The following is an 18,823-nucleotide window of genomic DNA, read 5'->3' as shown; positions in this document are numbered from 1 at the left end:
ACGAGCTCCCTGGAGCAGCAGCCTTGTCTTTCACATGTTTGCAAAGTGGTAGGCATACTCACAGTGCATTATAAGTAATGACAATGGAGGGGATATGCCGGGATTCCCAAGTGCAATACAATCACGCACCTGATCCCATGTGCTGGGTGAAATGAGCTTATATTCACCTACTTTCTGTCAAGAAAATAGGGTGTTCCGAGATTTCACAGTTGTCAAATATATGTAATACACACGTACAACCTTCAGCAGTTTCTTATCAACGTCACTACATAAACTTCCCTGATTTTGAAGACATTTTGTATGAAGCCAATGTAGTTAATTAATCATTCATTTAATCATGACAAACATTTGGAGGTATGTTAGAGTAATTACCTGGCTAATGCAGATGTGAAGCAGTGCTTTCTTGGTTAGAATGAGCTAGAAGCCATAGAGTGAATGAATCAAGGCTCAGAGTTCAAGTGGCACAGATGTGGAGAGCTGGAGTCCTATCTGCACTAACAAGCCGAATTTCAGACTGGTAACTACATTTCAGCTGTGGGCCCTGAGGACATCCCCAGTGAGTACAATTTTACTAAGCCCTTTAAACAGCCCTGTAGTTTTTAATTACAGCTTTGTGCCTGCTGAAGAAAAGCAAAATTATGTATGTGGCTAGATAGGAAATAGGGCATGACAGATGTTAAAAGGTGTAGGGTTTGGTACCTACTGTTACACAATAGCTAGTGAAACCTAGTATTTAACAGTATCTAAAAACATCAGAAACTTTTCAAATTCTGGTCAAGTCTAGGCAAATTGTAATTTAATGTATGTCACTCATTAGAGAAAAGAGTCTGTAAACTGATTCAATTAATCTATGGCAAAGTACAATCTGTTTTGAGCAGAGCTTTCAGAAACATCAGTGAGAGCGAGCTAACTTTCTAAAAACACCCTGCTAAATTACAGAGTAGAAAAAGACCAGCTTTCTCTGCTCAGAAAGAGATATCTCATCACGCTTCCATGCTTTCTTGCTTCTCTTTTTACCTTGCCTCTTTCCAGACAGGTTTCTTCAAAACTTACTCTTTAAAAGTGTAGCAAAATCCCTGTAAACAGACTCAGTTTGTCACAGCCAAAGTCAGTTTGCTGTGTGCTTTGCCCTAGGTCACCAGATGAAATAAGCGATACTGACCAGAGGCTCCTTAGCCATTCGAATTATTTCTAGGTAGGACTTCTCCCAGCCAACATCAGATGAAAGTACATCCATCAACAGCATAGCTCTACTGGAAGAGTTCTGAAGTCTAAACAAGATGTGAGGCTTGTACACTTCACTACACTATCATCCATCATCATTTTCCCCTTTTTATTCCCCTTCCGCCTTACAGAAATCCAACAGTCATTAACCTTTAAGCATACTTTTGTGCTCTTCAGTCCTTACTGTAACACATAGTGAAATTCTCACTCATCTTCATCTGATAACCTTGTTGGCAAGGTACTTCTGTCATATGGCTGTGATCCAGGATATTCAAACATGATTTATTATTCTGGGTGCCCAAACACACACACAGACCCATCTTTTGGGAACAGTGGAAGAAACATTGAAAATCACTGACCTCAAGTCAGGCACCAGGTGTCTCCAGTGATGAACAGCATCACAGCCATGACTCAACATTTTTGGCTGTGATTTGCTTAGCTGAATTGGCCTAGGCTGTGATGGTAAGATTAAAATCATTCGAAGTTTGCCATCAAACTCATGTGTGACAGAAATAGGCCTATCACAGGACCATCCCACCTGCCTAACAGCTTGGTGTCTGGACCCTTGCGTTGCCTTGCAGATTGTTGGGAATCAGTACATGGAAATGGGTGTGTCTTTTCAAAGGTAACTGATCATTAGTGCATTTAGAATGGGGGAAGGTGTGGGAGGAACATGCATAGGACTATACAGATTTTATATTGATGGGGAAGAAGTGGGGTTTTCCACCCAGTACCTCTGCCAGGACTGAGGACTGGAAGAGGAAGAGGGAAGGGCTGTATGGTGGTTCAGGCACACTCTCAGCACACGTCCTAGACTGCAAGGTGTGCACTCATTTAGTAATGAAAAACGAGGAAGTTTCAGCAGAAATTTTATGGACATGACAGCGTAGGAGGTAGCTGGAAATTCAGGTGTGAAAGCTGTAAGTAGAGAATTCCCATCCAATTCCCCTCCCTTTGTCAGAGCCAGCCACATGGCTGGAAAAACAGCCCCAGGGAGACTGGGTGCCAGGTCTGGAGTGAGAGGAGCAGGGTGGGGAGTTTCTGTGCATTCCCTTTTTTTCTGTAGGAAGTAGTAGTTCCTGAGAAGAAGGCCTGCTGAGTCTCATGCAAATACCAGAAAGGCACAGGGAGAAAACACTTTGTGCGTTGCTTATGTGTTTTTGGTATTCAACTTTCCATTATTAATATTCTGCAGGGTTTTGATTTTAAGAGAGAAAGGTAAATCTGTAAATTAACAAAGCATGTACTGAGAAAAGGGGAGAAACTTTAGACTTAAGCCCCATGCTCTGATCCATGGAAACAGAATCTTTTGCTTGTGTGGATCCAGTCCTACCACCACAGAATGAACCAAGGTATGCTATGTCTTAAAGTGTAAATACTAAGAAGCAGTTTTCTGGAGCCTGAGAATGACTTCAGAAGAGCTGTTAGGCTGGGAGGCTGTAGTCTGCCCCAAAATATAATCAACTTGTTTAAAGTGTAGGTAATATGATTTCAACAGTATGCCATTAAGGCACTGAAAATCAAGTTTTATTAATGTAGTAGTGCAATTGTATAATTAATATTCTTTGTCTATACTATTGCTGAAGTATACTTCAAGCATTGTTTATCTTACACACCTGTGTTCCTTTATTGTCAAAAATATCTTGCATGATAATACATAATACTACAGGAATTGCTTTTTGGGGTCTGTAGGAGACTCAGAAAAGATCGTAAGATGTCTTCAGGTTGTATTTTATCATTACTGTTGCAATTCCTGGTCTTTTATTCTGTCTGTTCAGTAGTTGATTTTTTTTAAATAAAAAATTATATTCTTAAGTAGCCAATGTCTTCTGCTTTTAGTTGCAAGGAAAAAAATGTAATTTGACTGTTAAAATACTCAGAAGATTCATAGAATTTATTATGGTTTATTTCATATGATAGAAAACTGGGGAAGGGAAGCAGATGGCTTAACATGATCTGTAATGTCTGGGGTGGACAGCAGTGTATACAAATGTCTATCCTGCTTTAAGTGTGAGGTTAATTCTATTCTCCAGTAACATCTATGTCTTAAGGCATCGTCCTGGTTTCGGTTAGGATAGAGTTAATTTTCTTCCTAGTAGCTGGTATAGTGCTGTGTTTTGGATTTAGGATGAGAATAATGTTGATAACACACTGATGTTTTGGTTGTTGCTAAGTCGTGCTTACACTAAGTCAAGGACTTTTCAGCACAAGAAGCTGGGAAGGGGCACAGCCAGGACAGCTGACCCAAACTGGCCAAAGGGATATTCCATACCATATGACATCATGCTCAGTATATAAACTGGGGGGAGTTGGCAGGGGGGAGGGCCCGTTGCTCAGGGACTAGCTGGGCATCAGTGGTGGGTGGTGAGCAATTGCATTGTGCATCACTTGTTTTGTATATTCTATTATTATTATTATTTTCCCTTCCTTTTCTGCCCTATTAAACAGCCTTTAACTAACCCATAAATTTTACTCTTTTTTTTCCCCTGATTCTCTCCCCCTTCCCATGGGGGGAGGGGGGGTGAGCAAAAGGCTGTGTGGTGTTTAGCTGCCTGTTGGGTTAAACCACAGCCATTATGCATAGAGAATGGTACTGACTTTTGTCATCATCAAATGATCAGATGAGTTGTTTATTTCATTCATCACTTAGTGGTAAACTAAAGAGAAATTTTATGCAAACATGCCACACATATTCCTCCTGAAGGAAGTTTGTGCTAACTTGCCCAGCAGCACAATCCAAGATCAGCAGTAGGGCTACATGCATAGACCACAGCTGTGGCTGCCTTGGATGACAGCTTTTTGCGTCAGGCTTTTCACAGTGGTGCATGGTGGGAGGCTGGGAGAAAACAGACATAAATCAAAAAAAAGAAAGGTTCAAGCATGGTGTAAGGAAAACCTTTTTCACCAGGTGGACAGTCATGGATTGGAGCAGGCTGGTTGCTCAGAGAGGTTTTGCAGTCATCCTCCTTGGAGATTTCCAAGCCCCAACTGGATGAAGCCCTGAGCAACTGCTCTGATGTCACACCTGACCCTGCTTAGCGCGGGAGGTTGGGCTAGAGACCTCCTGAGGTGCCTTCCACCCTGAATCATCCTGTGATCTTATGAACACTTTTAGCTACCCTGGGCTAGCACCGCTCTCTAAAGTAGTGCTTTACCTTCCTGCTCTCTACTGCTATCATTAGCCTCAAACAGCCTTCCTTTGTACTGAAAACTAACCTGGCACAAAGCCTGTTGAGTGTCACCCCCATTAGTTACTTGCTGTCATTCACCGGTGACTGCCCAAACACGTGTGGTAGCACAAGGAATTGGGCTGTATGAGGTGGGAGCAAGCAAATGCATGTAGTATCACCAACAGAGAACTTGACTGTTTCAGTGACAGCCTCAGATGAGCTTGTACTGGAGATCTGAGAGCAGTGAAAGAGATTTATGGTTTCCTGAAAAATGCCTGGGTCCCTTTTCTTCAGAGAAAGGTAAAACATTGAGTGCCCTCCTTGCTCTTGATTGAAGAGTGCGAATCACTGAATCACAGTGCTTACTGCATAAGCACTCCTCATAGAAAAATGAAAGAAGCATAAGTAATAGAGGATGTATGCGTAAGCAGAGCTAGAGAAACAGTCTGCCATAGCAGGTCCACGTGACCGGCTGGCAAACAGTTGTGTACCTTGTTTAAACAATCCTGACTTCTGCTATTGTTTGCTGAACTACAACTCAATGTGGGCTGGAACAATTCAATGTTCTCAATAACCCACAATCACAGAATCAGAGAGTCATCGGGGCTGGAAGGCAGCTTTGGAGATCACCTAGTCTAACCCCCTGCTCTGAGCAGGGGCAACTAGAGCAGGTTGCTCAGGGTCACATCCAGTCAGGTTTGAATATTGCCAGGGTGAAGACTGCACAGCCTCTCTGGGCAACCTGCTCCAGTGTTTGATCATTCCTCACAGTTTCTTCTTCCATCTAAATGGAATTTCCCGTATTTCAGTTTGTGACCATTGCCTCATTTCTTTTCACTGGGTGCTGCAGAGAACAGTCTGGCTGCATCTTATTTACTCCCCCTCGTTGGGTATTTATACACACTGATGACATCCCCCCAAGCCTTTTCTTCTACAAGCTGGACAGGCTCAGCTCTCTCAGCCTCTCCTTGCGTGAGAGATACTCCGATCCCTTAATCATCTTCATGGCTCTTTGATGGACATACTCTGGTATCTCCATGTTCTCCAGCCTGTCCAGGCTTCTCTGAATGGCAGCACAACCACCCAGTATATGAGCCGCTCCTTCCAGTTTTCTATTATCATCACACTTGCTGAGGGTGCACACTGTCCCATCATCCCAGTGGGTGATTAATGAAGATGACAGAACAGTATTGGCCCCAGTATCGTCCCCTGGAATATACTACTAGTGTCTGGCTTCCAGATGGACTTTGTGCTGCTGGTGACAATCCTTTGAGCCCAGCATATCAGCCAGTTTTCAATCCACCTTGCCAACTACTTACCTAGACTGTATTTCATCAGTTTTTCTAAGGTGTTATGGGACACAGTATTGAAACCCTTGCTTGTCCATCAAGCTATTCATTTCATTGTAGAAGCCTCTCAGGTTAGTCAGGCACTATTTCCCCTGTGTAAATCCATTCTGACCATGGATTCCATCCTAATGGCATTCCCATCCTAAATATGGGAAATGATTTCAGGTTTAGTTGTTCCATCGCTTTCACAAGGGTCAAGGTGAGGTCTGTAGTCCTCCAGATCCTCCTTGCCCTTCTTGAAGATGGGAGTGACATTTGTGCTGTTCCACTCATCAAGAATCTTCCCAAATTACCATGCGTTTTTAAAGGTAATTGGGAGGTGTCCTGCAATGATGTCGGCCAGCTCTCTCAGCGCTTGCTGGGTGCAACCCATCAGGTCCTGTGGGTTTATATATGTCCAGTTTTAAATATTCTCTGAACTAATACTCATCCACCAAGGGTATGTCTTCCTTGCTCTAGACTTTTCCACTGCTCTCGGGGGCCTGAGATTCCTGAAGGCTGGTCTTACCAGTAAAGAAGTAGTGAAGAAGGCATTGAGTACCTTGGCTTTTTCCATTTCCTTTGTCACTAGGGCCCCTGCCCCATTCTGCAGTGGGCCCACACTTTCCCTAGTCTTCCATTGGCTGCTGACATTACTGTAGAAGCTCTTCTTTTTGCCCCTCATGCGCTTCACCAGTACATCTCCAGGTGGGCTTTGGCTTTGGTAACACCATCCCTGCGTGCTTGGACAGTGTCTTTGTATTTCTCCTGGTTATAACAATTTTCTTCTCCACTGTTTTGAGGATCCTGGACCTCTGGATCCTGGTTTGTTGTAGAGCTGAGTCAATTCTGCTTCTGTAAGGTTCATATTTTGGCAATTCTGTGCTGATTTTTACTGGCTGAGCATTCAGACCACTCCTGCTACACTCACACATCAGACATTGATTGGTGTGTGCACTGATGTTTGTATGGTGGAGTCTCAGTGTGCTCAGATTTGGGTAACGCACACATGTGCAGCTCTTCCTGATAGGCAGCTAGAAACATTTACGCTTACATAAAATGGATTTTAAATTACTATTGGTAGCTTTTGTTACAGGTGTAAATAATGTCTGAGAAACGAAGTCTTAGATAGTATTATCATAGCTCTCCTGGGTCTCTCCAGAGAGAAATACACAAACCTGTGCAGTGTGGGACATGCATCTGTACAGAGCCCATCTAGAACATGATCTGTGTATGCACAGTAGGGATGCTACATCCTGAGCACAGTGCACTTACAACCAGAATATTTAATTTGAACAATCACAGTGGCCCTATCACACTTGGGCAAAATTACTGGGCAAATAGGAAAAAAGGACATATCTGGGTAATTCCTGATGTACAGAAGCTCCAGCCATGGGGAATCTGGAGCACAGAGCTTGGAATTTGACCTTTATCAACAGTTATGTTTGTCACTTACCTCAGTGCCAGTAGGATGAAGCTATAAGTAATAATCAATACAGTGTAGACTTCAGTGTAATAACATACCTAGTGTGATCCTCTGAAGGTCAGAGCTAAAAAAATAACCTGTCTCTTTCTTTAAAAATCTTTTATGTGCTGGATTTGGATGGAAGCAATTGTGTTATTGCAGATAATAATAACTTAATAATGATCAGAGTTGATAATGTCTTAGCATTATGACCTTTACATGCTTATGAATGACTCAGAACAGCATTGAAAAATTCAAGTGGTTGGTGGTGATTTGTGAGCATTTATTAAGGCAAATCAGATAATTGCATTTAACATCACAGATGGCTTGTATTTTCTGAAGTGCTTTTATTTCAGTGCAATAAGATGACTCAGAAACTCAGTGGGATATTATGACCCTGATTTTTCATTGCCTTACATCTCATATAGTGAAAATTCCCAGTCAGAGGAGGTGTATGTTCAGTATTGAAGGATTTGACGTTGTTACTATGCAAACATCCACTGTTCATTCAGTGTTACTTTATGTTTTCCCTTTGTACTTGTGCTGGTTTTGGCTGGGATAGAGTTAATTTTCTTCATAGCAGCTACCATGGGGCTGTGTTTTGGATTTGTGCTGGAAACAGTGTTGATAACATAGGGATATTTTTGTTACTGCTGAGCAGGGCTTACAGAGTCAAGGCCTTTTCTGCCTCTCACCCCACCCCACCAGCGAGTGGCTGGGGGTGCACAAGGAGCTGGGAGGGGGCACAGCTGGGACAGCTGACCCCAACTGACCAATGGGATATTCCACACCATGTGACATCATGCTCAGCACATAAAGCTGGGGGAAGAAGGAGGAAGGGGGGGGACGTTTGGAGTGATGGTGTTTGTCTTCCCAAGTAATTGTTACGTGTGATGGAGCCCTGCTTTCCTGGAGATGGCTGAGCACCTGCCTGCCCATGGGAAGGAGTGAATGAATTCCTTGTTCTGCTTTGCTTCCACGTGTGGCTTTTGCTTTACTTATCAAACTGCCTTTATCTCAACCCAAAAGTTTTTTCACTTTTACTCCATCCCTCTGGGGTAAGTGAGCGAGTGGCTGTGTGGGTCTTAGCTGCCAGCTGGGGTTAAACCACAACAGTCCTTTGCATACTTTTACTATCCAGAGAGACAAGGGAATTCACAGTGACCCACCAGAACATTAAATTGTCCCTGGCATCCGGGAAAGAACACCTATTCCACACTCCTAAAAACCCTTCCACTTATTTCTAAGCAGGTTGTTTTGTTTTGCTTTTAAATAGAAAGGGAATTCCACAAGTATTCCAATCAGAAGAATTCAGACCACTGCTTCCATATGGGCAAACATAACATCTGCTCTTTCTTGGCAGAGGAGCAGCAGCATAGGTCTGCTTCCCCTTGGCAGGGAGCAGGAAGGGTAGCATTCATCTCACTGAACTTTATCTATCAAAGCATCAAGCACTCAATAAGCCTACATTTCCTAGAAGTCACCAAGGGGCAGAAAAGCAGCATTCATTGCAGGTGTTTGCCATCCTCTCTCCTGACAGCAGCAGTAGCCCAGATGACCAGTGAGCTTAAACATGTAACTCATAGAGGACTAAGTTTACAAAGACAAATCCTATTCTCACTGCCTATTTGCTTTATTTTCATTTGTCCTTGAACAGAAATGCTCACAAATAGAAAGTGGGCACTCACTTCTCTGGGGCTTTAGCCTTAAAACTAAGGTTATTTCCTTGGAAGCTGTTTTTTGCTACAATGTGGAATTCAACAGAGTTTGAAAGACAGTGAAAACTCCTGCTATTTACAACAGCATCACAAAACTATAGGATTTCTGCAATGAGGCACTGTTGTGTGCCAAGAAACACCACTCCAGAAAGAGCATTACCCAGAGAATCTGACGTACATCTCTGCTGGAGTTATGACAAAGGACCAATAGTTTCTCTCGCTGACATTTTCAGTACCATACAATGATCTCCAGTGCATGCTAACATCAAAGCTTACAGCCTAGTACAGACCTCTGGCATGTAAGCTGAGGCACTAGAAGCATTGACAGGAGGCAAGATTGTAAATTACAAATAAACAACGGGATATAAGCATGCACAGGTTTTATCTATGCAAATGCATAGCCCAAGCTGCTGGTGCAGTGGGGATACATCAGCTGGAATGACAACAAGTAATTAACAGCTCTGTCCAGCCACTATGCTAATCTAATCACTCAGCACTGCTAATCAAATCACTCCAGTAGCTGGAGTGGTATTTCCCTGAATGCCAGTGCTCACTAAAACTGAGCTAAGCACAAATGAAGTCATTCAGGTATATTAACTTAAACTAATGATATCAAATGAAGACAAGCTTTGGGAGTGCCAAGTCCTCAATTCCTACTTTCTCACACCTGCAAGCATTGTTCCAGCAAAGTGAATGGCATTATTTTGGATTAGGTTGGGGTAGAAGCAAGGAGAAGATCCGACTGCAATATCTAGCATGGTTCAGTTGATCCACAGCTCAGGAAAACAGAAGCCTCTTCACATTGGCTGAAGTGACTGTGCATGGGTCTTGCTGTCAAGGCCAATGGTAGGTAACAGACTGCTGAGGGTAGTTAAATAACCCATATAATGCCCCATTATACTTATCTGCCTGTCCTAGCAGGAGAAAACACCAGTTTGGGGAAGAGCACAAAGCTACGTTCCCAGCTTATGCACTACCACTGCACGGGCAGGAGTGGGGATGTGAGAGGTGTTTGTTTCTGGGGGAAGTGCACCTTTCCCACGCTCATCCAACAGCAGAAGCAACAAGCCCAGCTCACCAAGGCTCTTCTGAGCTGGCACTCCAGCTCTCTGGCCCCTTGTCATGCTTTCCTGTGGCCAAAGAAACATGCTCTCTCTCTTTTTGGCCCCGTGGTTATGTGGAGGTGAATATGGTCTATTTGGGGATGGGGAAGGAGGTTTCTCCAGTGCAGAATTTATGGTCAGATGGAGGAATGTTAGTGAGAGAAGAATGTGAAATTCTTCCATTTCCATCTGTATGACTGTAAAACCTCCCACAATCCCTTGACATTATTCTTCCTTAACCCAGCATTTTACAGTAACCCCAAAATCCCATTCTATTGCAAAGTTGAATTTTGCAACCCCAAAGATAAGCACAAAATAACCTGTAAGTTGTTTTGTGCTCATCTTTGCAAGTGGCTTTGCCTGAACTGCTGAGATGCCTTGGGGAAAAGAAGAAGGAAAAAGAAGGAAATTTTGGAAGGCAGCAGCGCCAGACAGCATTGCAGGCTCAATACATTACTTAAGTGCCCTTGCAGACATTACGATGCTGAACCAAACTGGGTGAAGGTGTCCCCAAGTGCCCTGCTCTGACACGTTTCAATGGAGAAGCTCTGAAACGTGCAGTAAGCCCAGAAACGCAAGTGGTGTTTGTGACTCTGGTGCGTAGATGTTCCAGCATCAATTCAGCTGTCTAAACATAAGTGTCTGGTGCCCTTTGAGATTCTTTCAGTGACATCTCTGACAGTCCTTGTGGTGGACTTTTCCATCATAGTCTGGCTTTCTACTGACCAGCAGGAGCTGGTGTGACCGTCCTCTTGGGCTCTGGGACAGGCTACACCCAGCAGTTGTGTACTTACCGTTTGTTGTCCCAGCTGCAAGGAAATGTCTGCCAGGAATAACAGAGACTGGGGAACGGCTCAGCCGCCTGTGGAAGGTGCTGGTAGCCTTCAGCCTTGTCAGCCTGCACTCTACCCTGTGTGCATCGCAGAGTAGCCGGAGGCCGCGCTCATCCCCAGCGCCATGACCGTGCGATGCGTTCGGTGTGGTCATTCACCGGCAAAACCTGCGGGAGGTCACGGTGCATGCAGGCACAGTTCTGGCCCATGCTCAGCCCCAATAAATACGTTCTGAGTGTGGGAGTGCAGACCAGGAATGAACCGCGGTCAGCTGTAGGGATGCTATTTGTTCAATCCATGCGACTCAAGGAACTGTAGCCTGAGCTGGTGTGACTGGTGTGACTACTGAGGGCAGTAAACAACCAAGCTATGAGCCTAATGGCTTTCATAGAATTATTTCTCCAAGATAACAGATAAACTATTCTTTTACTATGTGTCTTATAGGCAAGAAATCTGTGCTTTCTCCTAAGATTCCTACTGTAGGTTATTTTTAAGAATGTAAGTTGTAATGAGTTCATTACTTTTAACACAGAGAAAGAAAACAAAGCACTATGTTTTAGTTATGCTTTTATTTTTTTACTTTATTCCCTTTTTTCTAGTAGTTTGAACACATCTGTTTCGTGAGCCTATAGCATCAGAAATCCGAGTTATTATGTGACAGAACTACAGATTCCAAATATGACTTTTTCACCCTTTTCCCAAACAGCAGCAAAAGAAAAGATTTTGTAATATACAACAGCCTTGTGAGGGTTTTAATGCTTCTCCTTTTTCCTCTCTACTGCTCCAAAAGATCTTTTCGAGGACTTTTCTTTTAATTGAGTCTGGAAACCATCCACTTTTAATGAGAACTTACCGACACCTAATTGCCATCTGCCTCCTTCAGTTTCTCTCATAAGACTGCTTCATTTTTCCTTTGCGCTCTGAACTGCCTCTCCGTTGCTGCTGCTGTTTGTACTCCAGGTGAATTCTTAAGTCTTCTTAGCATACGTTTTAAGTCCTTTATTCTGTATTTCACCTCTGCCTATTCCAGAACTACACTAAAAAGCCTTTAAAGCTAAATACTTAATAGCTGCAGAATGTAGACGCAAGCTTCCTACCACAGCATGGATGGTGTTCGCTGCTGTGCGTGTTTTGCAACAGTGTCTTTTCTTACCTGATGACACCATATCAGAATGGCAAAGCAGCACATGGCAATATGGTGTGAGAAAAGTACTGCAGATCTCACAAACATGGAAAGACGCGGTATCTTCTGCAAAATGAAATCTACCCTTTAGCTGAGAGCCTGCGCAAGGACTTGCCTTTAATAAGGCCTCCAAACGAACTATCAATACTGCTTTGTGGTGGCCTTCTGCCCTGTGGTGAGTTCACCCAATGTCAGAAGCAAGAAATCTTTCACTGACTGGGGGCTGAATAGGTCTTTCAAAAATGTTTGGCAAGCCACATCTTAACATGCTCTTACTGTTCCGCCATAAAAGGGTTTACAGAAAGTGTCCAGTGAAGATTTTCCTGCTTTCCTTCAGTTAACACTTTATTTGAAAATTCTACTGACATTTTCAGGTTCTCTGGTTTGCCTGAAGGTAAGCTTCCAGTGATGCCCTGCATCGTGCTTTTCTTCCTTAAGTTCAAATCCTAAGATGATGAATTGTGATCCTTGGTCAGATATTGATTCTCTGACATTTTCTTCCTGGCTGAAAACAGTGGAGAGAAAAGTGAGCTATGGTAGCAGGTGCAGCTTGTGGCATTAGTGCTATTTCTGGGCATTTCCTACCAGGAGGAGAGCAGAGCAGCAGTTAAATGGTACATCAGCTCATGGCCTGTATACGTAAGTCGGGCTGGAAGGGCAGCATATTGGTCACTGTTATCTTCTGAGGAATTCTGTAAATAATTAAATATTTCATATTAATTTGAACTAGAGCATACAATACACACTGTACTGTCAGGTTTGTTTTTTTTCTGAAAATAAGTTGAAGTTTAGCGTGAGCCAGTTGTAAATATTTTGCCTAACATTTTAATGGAATAAGAAGATAATGAGTAACTTGCACAACTGCATTTGGTGAAAATTCATTTGCAGTCTGAAAGTAAGATGCTTAGGAATGTTAGGCCATCTTGTTGCCAGAAAGCCACTTAACTTTGGTTCATCAGACGTGATGAGGAATGTCTTTCAGACAATGGCACTAACCATTCCAGTACTCCTGACAATTACTTGTTATTGTGCAGACACCTAGTGAAAATAAAGACTGGTGAAACATCTGTCCTGTGTTCAATTTCTGATCAGCTTTTTATGTCAGTAAAGGTCTGAATTTATGCCTGTAAATTCAGGCTATCTCACTGACCATTAGGCACTTTATATCTCTGCTCATCTGAATCCTTCTGTTGTTCACAGAACAAAATAATCTGTATGCTGTTTGCATCTAGGGCTTGAAGGGTAGTTTCTTTATTTTATGTACAAGAGTCTTTCAAGAGCAATATACTCTGTCTCGGTTTTATTAAGTGTTCTTCCCTCAAATATAGTGGCCTTACTATTATCCCAAAGGGTTTAAGTAAGCAGAGCTCTGACTTCATAGTCAGAGGCATCAGCAATCAGAGCTGCAGTAGCACAAGACGAAATAAGGTAGGTGGTGTGCTGCTTATGATCCAGGATTTCACTGCTTCTGCAGGTGTCTGCAAGGTCTGCCCAGGGTGGGCTTGAGATTCTCTGAAGTGGTGCTCACCCACACCTCATGCAGAGATAAGGATGAAGTTTCTTTAACAACATGCAGAAATAAGCTTATGAAATAAACAGTATGCCTGTCATTTTTCTGGCAGTTCTAAACTTTGATACCAGCAAGCTATTTCTTTGTGATGTCAAGATTAGATTCTGTTCCTGCTGGAAAAATTATATTCCTAAGAAAAGATTACTTTCTCCATCTGAAGTGTTGTCTGGCAAAGTTCAGCTTCTGTCCTGGTGAGTCAATACAGTATAAGATGATCTGTGCCTCTACGGCTTGTGCTTCTGTATTCTTTTCAAATAACGTAATAAAATAAAATAGAAATCATCCAAGTAATACTGGATTTTGGACTAGTTATTGAAAAACATGGACAGCATTTCTGAGAAGCATACAAACAACTGTCCAAAAAGGCTTTGCAATTAATTAGGTTCAAAGAGGAAACACGCCTTATATGTAAAGTCAAGAATTTATTGTTTTTACAATTGATATCTTAATAGATTCATCCAAGGATCGCTATCAGCCCAGATTTAAGTATTGCAGAAAAAGAAAGAAAGAATAATAAAAAAATGAATATTTTCTACAGAAAGAAAGCATTCATAATAATACTACAGTTTAAAAATATTATATACATATTTCCCAGTTCCTTACCCCTTTTCCTGGTGTTATGCTCACCCTTCCACTGTTCCTCTGAGTCCTCAGATCCCTGGATTCAGTGTGGTGCTTGTGGGGCTGGTACGGTAAAGCATCAGCCTCTGGAGTCCTTTGCCAGGAGTATGATGTTGACAGATTTTTTTTCTTCACTCTAGGATCTCCCAGGGTGTCATCTTTACATGTTTTCTAACACATTTTTATATCTTGCTTTTTCTTCATCAGTCTGCAAGTTGAAGTTACATCCAAGTTTACTATATGTAGTGTGTTTTTTATATGTTAAATACTTGTTCTTTTTTTCCTTCTTACCCCCCAAAACTGGTTTTATCCAGCTCCAGGTCAGCATTTCTTTAAGTGCTGGTGGGTGAGCTGTTATAGCTGCTGAGTCTCTAGTTCCAGCCTCTGCCCCATCCCTTATCATCCCCCACCTGTACCCACTTCACAGCATCTTGTATCCCCACTTCTTAAGTGCTCCGCTGTCGTACCAGGCCTGCTTTTCTTTGTACTACATCTTTATGTTAGAAACATAAATATCTTGTTCTACACAGGAAAACTACTTGCTATGGCTCTCTGTATAAAACTATTCCTGTACCACACAGAGATAACAAAGAGTAAAACAAATAAGGTGTAGCCACCTGGTCAGAAGAACAATTGCTAAATCAGGTGATAACAAAGCGCCAGGTAGGGCAAGGCAAGCTATGATGAAGCCAGTTTGACAAGCCTTTCTCCTGAATGGCAATACTGTACTACTGCCCTGTAGAGTTGCAAAGCTCCGTCCTTGGAGGTTTTCACAACCCAACAAGGCCCTGAGCAACCAAGTCTGAATTCACTGTTGACCCTGCTTTGAGCAGGAGGTTGGACTAGAAACCCCCAAGGTCTCTTCCAGCCCACATGGTTCTGTGAGTCTGTACTGATGCAAACTAAACAAATAAATAGACATATTTAAAAATTTACCCCCTGTAATAAATGGTGGGAGGGGTCTGTTATGCCCAGGCAATGTATCTTGGTGTAACTCGTTCAATCTGGAGTATATTTTTGTACCACAATGTTTCACAAATACCCCTCCTAGCCCTGCTAGCTCTATGGACTTCAGCCCTGGTGTCACAAAAGCCTCATCTGGTGCTCTATGACTTTGCTGAAATTGCAGATTATATTTTGTCATTCACAAGATTCAGTTTCTCCTAAAACGTCACTTGAGTTTGTGTGATTGACCATCTCTTGCTGTAAATTATATTGAAGTAATTTCTGTTACATGGGATCAGATTCAGCTGAATTTTAACTCCAGCAGAATTTCCTTCATCAGTGACTCTCATAATAAATGAATGGACTCTGCAGTACATTAACATCTGATGATAACGAAGCCCAGTTTCCATTATGTATTTGCATATTTATTGTAGCAGTACCGGACCTGAGTGCTTTTTTGGTAGACAATTCAGCAGGTACACAAATCATGCCCATAGTCACATCTATATGCAAACAACCACTCTCAGGAATTTTATCTTCAGGTAACAAACTACACATAAGCTGGGCAAGTCTTAAAACATTGCAACTAAACAATCTTATGTTACAGAAAGTAAAAAAATCTGCATCCAGCATTAATTAAATAGATTTCTTGTCTCCCTGATGACACAACAGAAACACCGACAGAAAACGGTGTTGTGTCTTCATTGTATTTGAGGTTGCTTCTGTCAGAATGCCAAACAGTAACTGCTGGCACTTCAGGGAACTATCGCTTTCATGGTGCACATTGACATCTCACCCAAACATATCACCCACACGTCACCACTGGTTTTTTGCAGTGTTCCATCAAACTTTCCTCACAAGAATGTGAAGTCATATAAAGAAGATTTTGTGGGATGCCAGCAGCACCCTGGTTCCTGCTGTGCCTCTGCTTTTCCCAGAGTTTGGGGGTTGTGTCTGCAGTCCTGTAATTTTCTCTCGGTCATATTTTAAGCCATGTTTGTACTGCTCCTACCGCTTGAACAGCGTGAGCTGTGCATCACCTGCTCACTTACATCTGCTGTCACCAGCTTGGCCTGACTGGCAATGACTCTACCCTTATTTAATGTCAGATCTTGTTCAAGCAGTATGAGCTCTCTGCAGCAAGGTTTAGATGTTCTTCTACACGCAGGTGTCTCAGCATTTCACCTGCCATGTTTGCAAACTCACCTGTGATCACCAATTGCCATAAAGCAGCAATGCACAAAGCAGCAGGTTCTCTAACAGCAGCATTGCAGCATCACATTTATCATGAGCAAAAGGGCTTGGAGCCTCTTTCCTGCATTTCAACTTAGTGAATAAGTAAAGCGGGTCTTTTTCTCTGTTGAAAGATTAATGTTATCTATTGTAAGTATCTATTTTACAAATGTTCAGGAATTCAAGGTTTTCTCAGACTTTGGAGAAATGGTGCAGCTGGATTTAAGATTTGCGCCAATGCTCTTTTTGCTAAATCGTTGGGCATCTTGACAGAAGGTAAATCCAGGTTTTGCAGTGCTTATTCTAGATGCATAAAAGTACTGATGTAACATGGCTACAGCAACTGCATGACAGAAAAAGTCTGACACCAAGCACACAGGGGGAGGGCAGCCAGGAGAAAAGTGTCCATACTGCCCTCCCTGTCCAGGAGTGCCTGATCAGTGCCCTCCACAGCAGGGCAACACCAACTGCACCTTGTCAAGGGACACTAGGTGAGTGTCTTCCACCATGTAAAATAAGAACTGCTGGTCTATCTTCTTGTAGATTATCTGATTTATGTGTCCGATGGCCATTGTTAGAAACCTACAGTAAAACATGAAGTAACTTAGACTTTGATCCTCCTGCAAGAGGAGACTTGGCTCTCTACAAGAAGCTGGATGAGCCTAGATGACATTTCCTTCCATCCTTTTGATCTGAAGAATGCTGCTTGTTAGTGAAGGCAGCTTTTCCTAATCACACTGAAGGGCTCTCATTTGCTGTTCTTTCACATTCACACTCTTCCTCCGGAAAGGAGGAGAGGAGGGAAATACTGGGAGCATAGACCGCAAAACACTTACTGGGCTGCAGTATCTGTGGGAGGCATTTGCTGACAGGGGTGATGGAGCATCTTTTCATCTTGCTGCTTGGAGAATGAGGGAGAAGTGGAAAAGAAGGAAGCATTTCTCTGAGTCTCCTTGAACAATTATATGGGAGGGTGCAGACATTGCTTAGCAGAGGGATGACATAGGTCACAAAATGCAGAGGCAGGACTGTAGAATTTGAGAGCAGGTGTGGTTGACTGGGCAAGATTGGCTGGGGAACAGGACAATATGAATGCCCTGTTTGACCTCTGGCAATTCTTTTCGCTAATGTCTATATTTACATTTACTGCTGGATTGTCTCCAGTCACTCAGTGAGTTGCCATGGAGGAGCTGTATGACATCACTCTGCATCAATATATGGTATTTTTAGTATGTTTGTATATAGTTCACTTTTTCAGCTATGCATCAAAAATCTAAGCCTGTTGGCCTTATCTAGAAATGAGAGAGTTGGCTTTTTTGTTTTGTTTTGGTTTTCTTTTTTTTTTTTAAAGACAGCCATCTGTCTATCTCAAACCTATTCAGAGTTCCCACAGGCAAAGTATTTTTAACTATTTCAATTATAGTTGGATCAACTGTTCTGTAATTATTGCCTTGTAGCTTTCCCCTGCTGTATCAACATCCCCTTTTCTAGCCTCCTTTTAGAGAAATCATGATCTTGTTCCCATCACCCAGAGGAAGAACTCTCTATGTATTATTTGCTGACAAGCAAAACTAAGCATTTGTAAAGCTATGTTTTCAAGTAGGTCTTCTACCTACTGCTGTCTAAATATCCTGCCCAAGTAAAAGGTATAAGCACATTTCTTCCTCTGCAAACTCTCTCCTTTGTTATAGCTCAGTGAAAAGCATGTTTTGTATTCACAGTCCCTGTGAATCTGTTTAATTAATTCTTAATTTCTCTGAACATTTAAATTAAGAAAATAAAATGTAAATGAATTAAAGATAAGTCAGATAAGATGACCTGCTGCTGATGGCCCTGGTTCCACATAATAAAGTATTCTCAGTTAGGTAAGTAACCTGAGGATTTTATTTAGTGTTCGTCACTTTATATATATATATTTCTTTGTACCCTACACAGTATTTTCCACAAATGTTTAATAACTTCATTTAATACCATATAATTGCACTCTGAAGTCACATGTGATTAAGTCTTCCATCTCTGCCTCAGCAAAAACTACATTTTCCTACCTAGACCATATAAATTTGAAGACTGAAAGTCATCTGACACAATCTAGCATCTAATTTCCATTCCTCTCTCACTCAGGGCGATGCGTACACTATCTTATTCAAGATAACAGAGTTTTCAGGAAGGCTAATATCTCTTTCTCTAACTCTGAATAAAAATTACATTGGGAATACTCCGTGGCAACATTTGTAATGAGAAGTGAGTTTTTGGAGTAGAAATAATTTTAATTACATTTGTTTTCCTCCAGAGACTCAGATTGTCCTGTCTTTGAAATAATCTAATATATTTTGCACCATAGGGCTCCGAATATATTTCGCTGTTATTAAGACCGTTATTTAGTTTAATACTGCAGTAACTATGAGCTCGATTGGCCTATTGCCTGCAGAA

The sequence above is a fragment of the Phalacrocorax carbo genome, chromosome 2, assembly GCF_963921805.1.
Source record: "Phalacrocorax carbo chromosome 2, bPhaCar2.1, whole genome shotgun sequence".
NCBI lineage: Eukaryota > Metazoa > Chordata > Aves > Suliformes > Phalacrocoracidae > Phalacrocorax > Phalacrocorax carbo.
The sequence above is the reverse complement of the archived record's forward strand: the minus strand, read 5'-3'. Positions refer to the sequence as shown.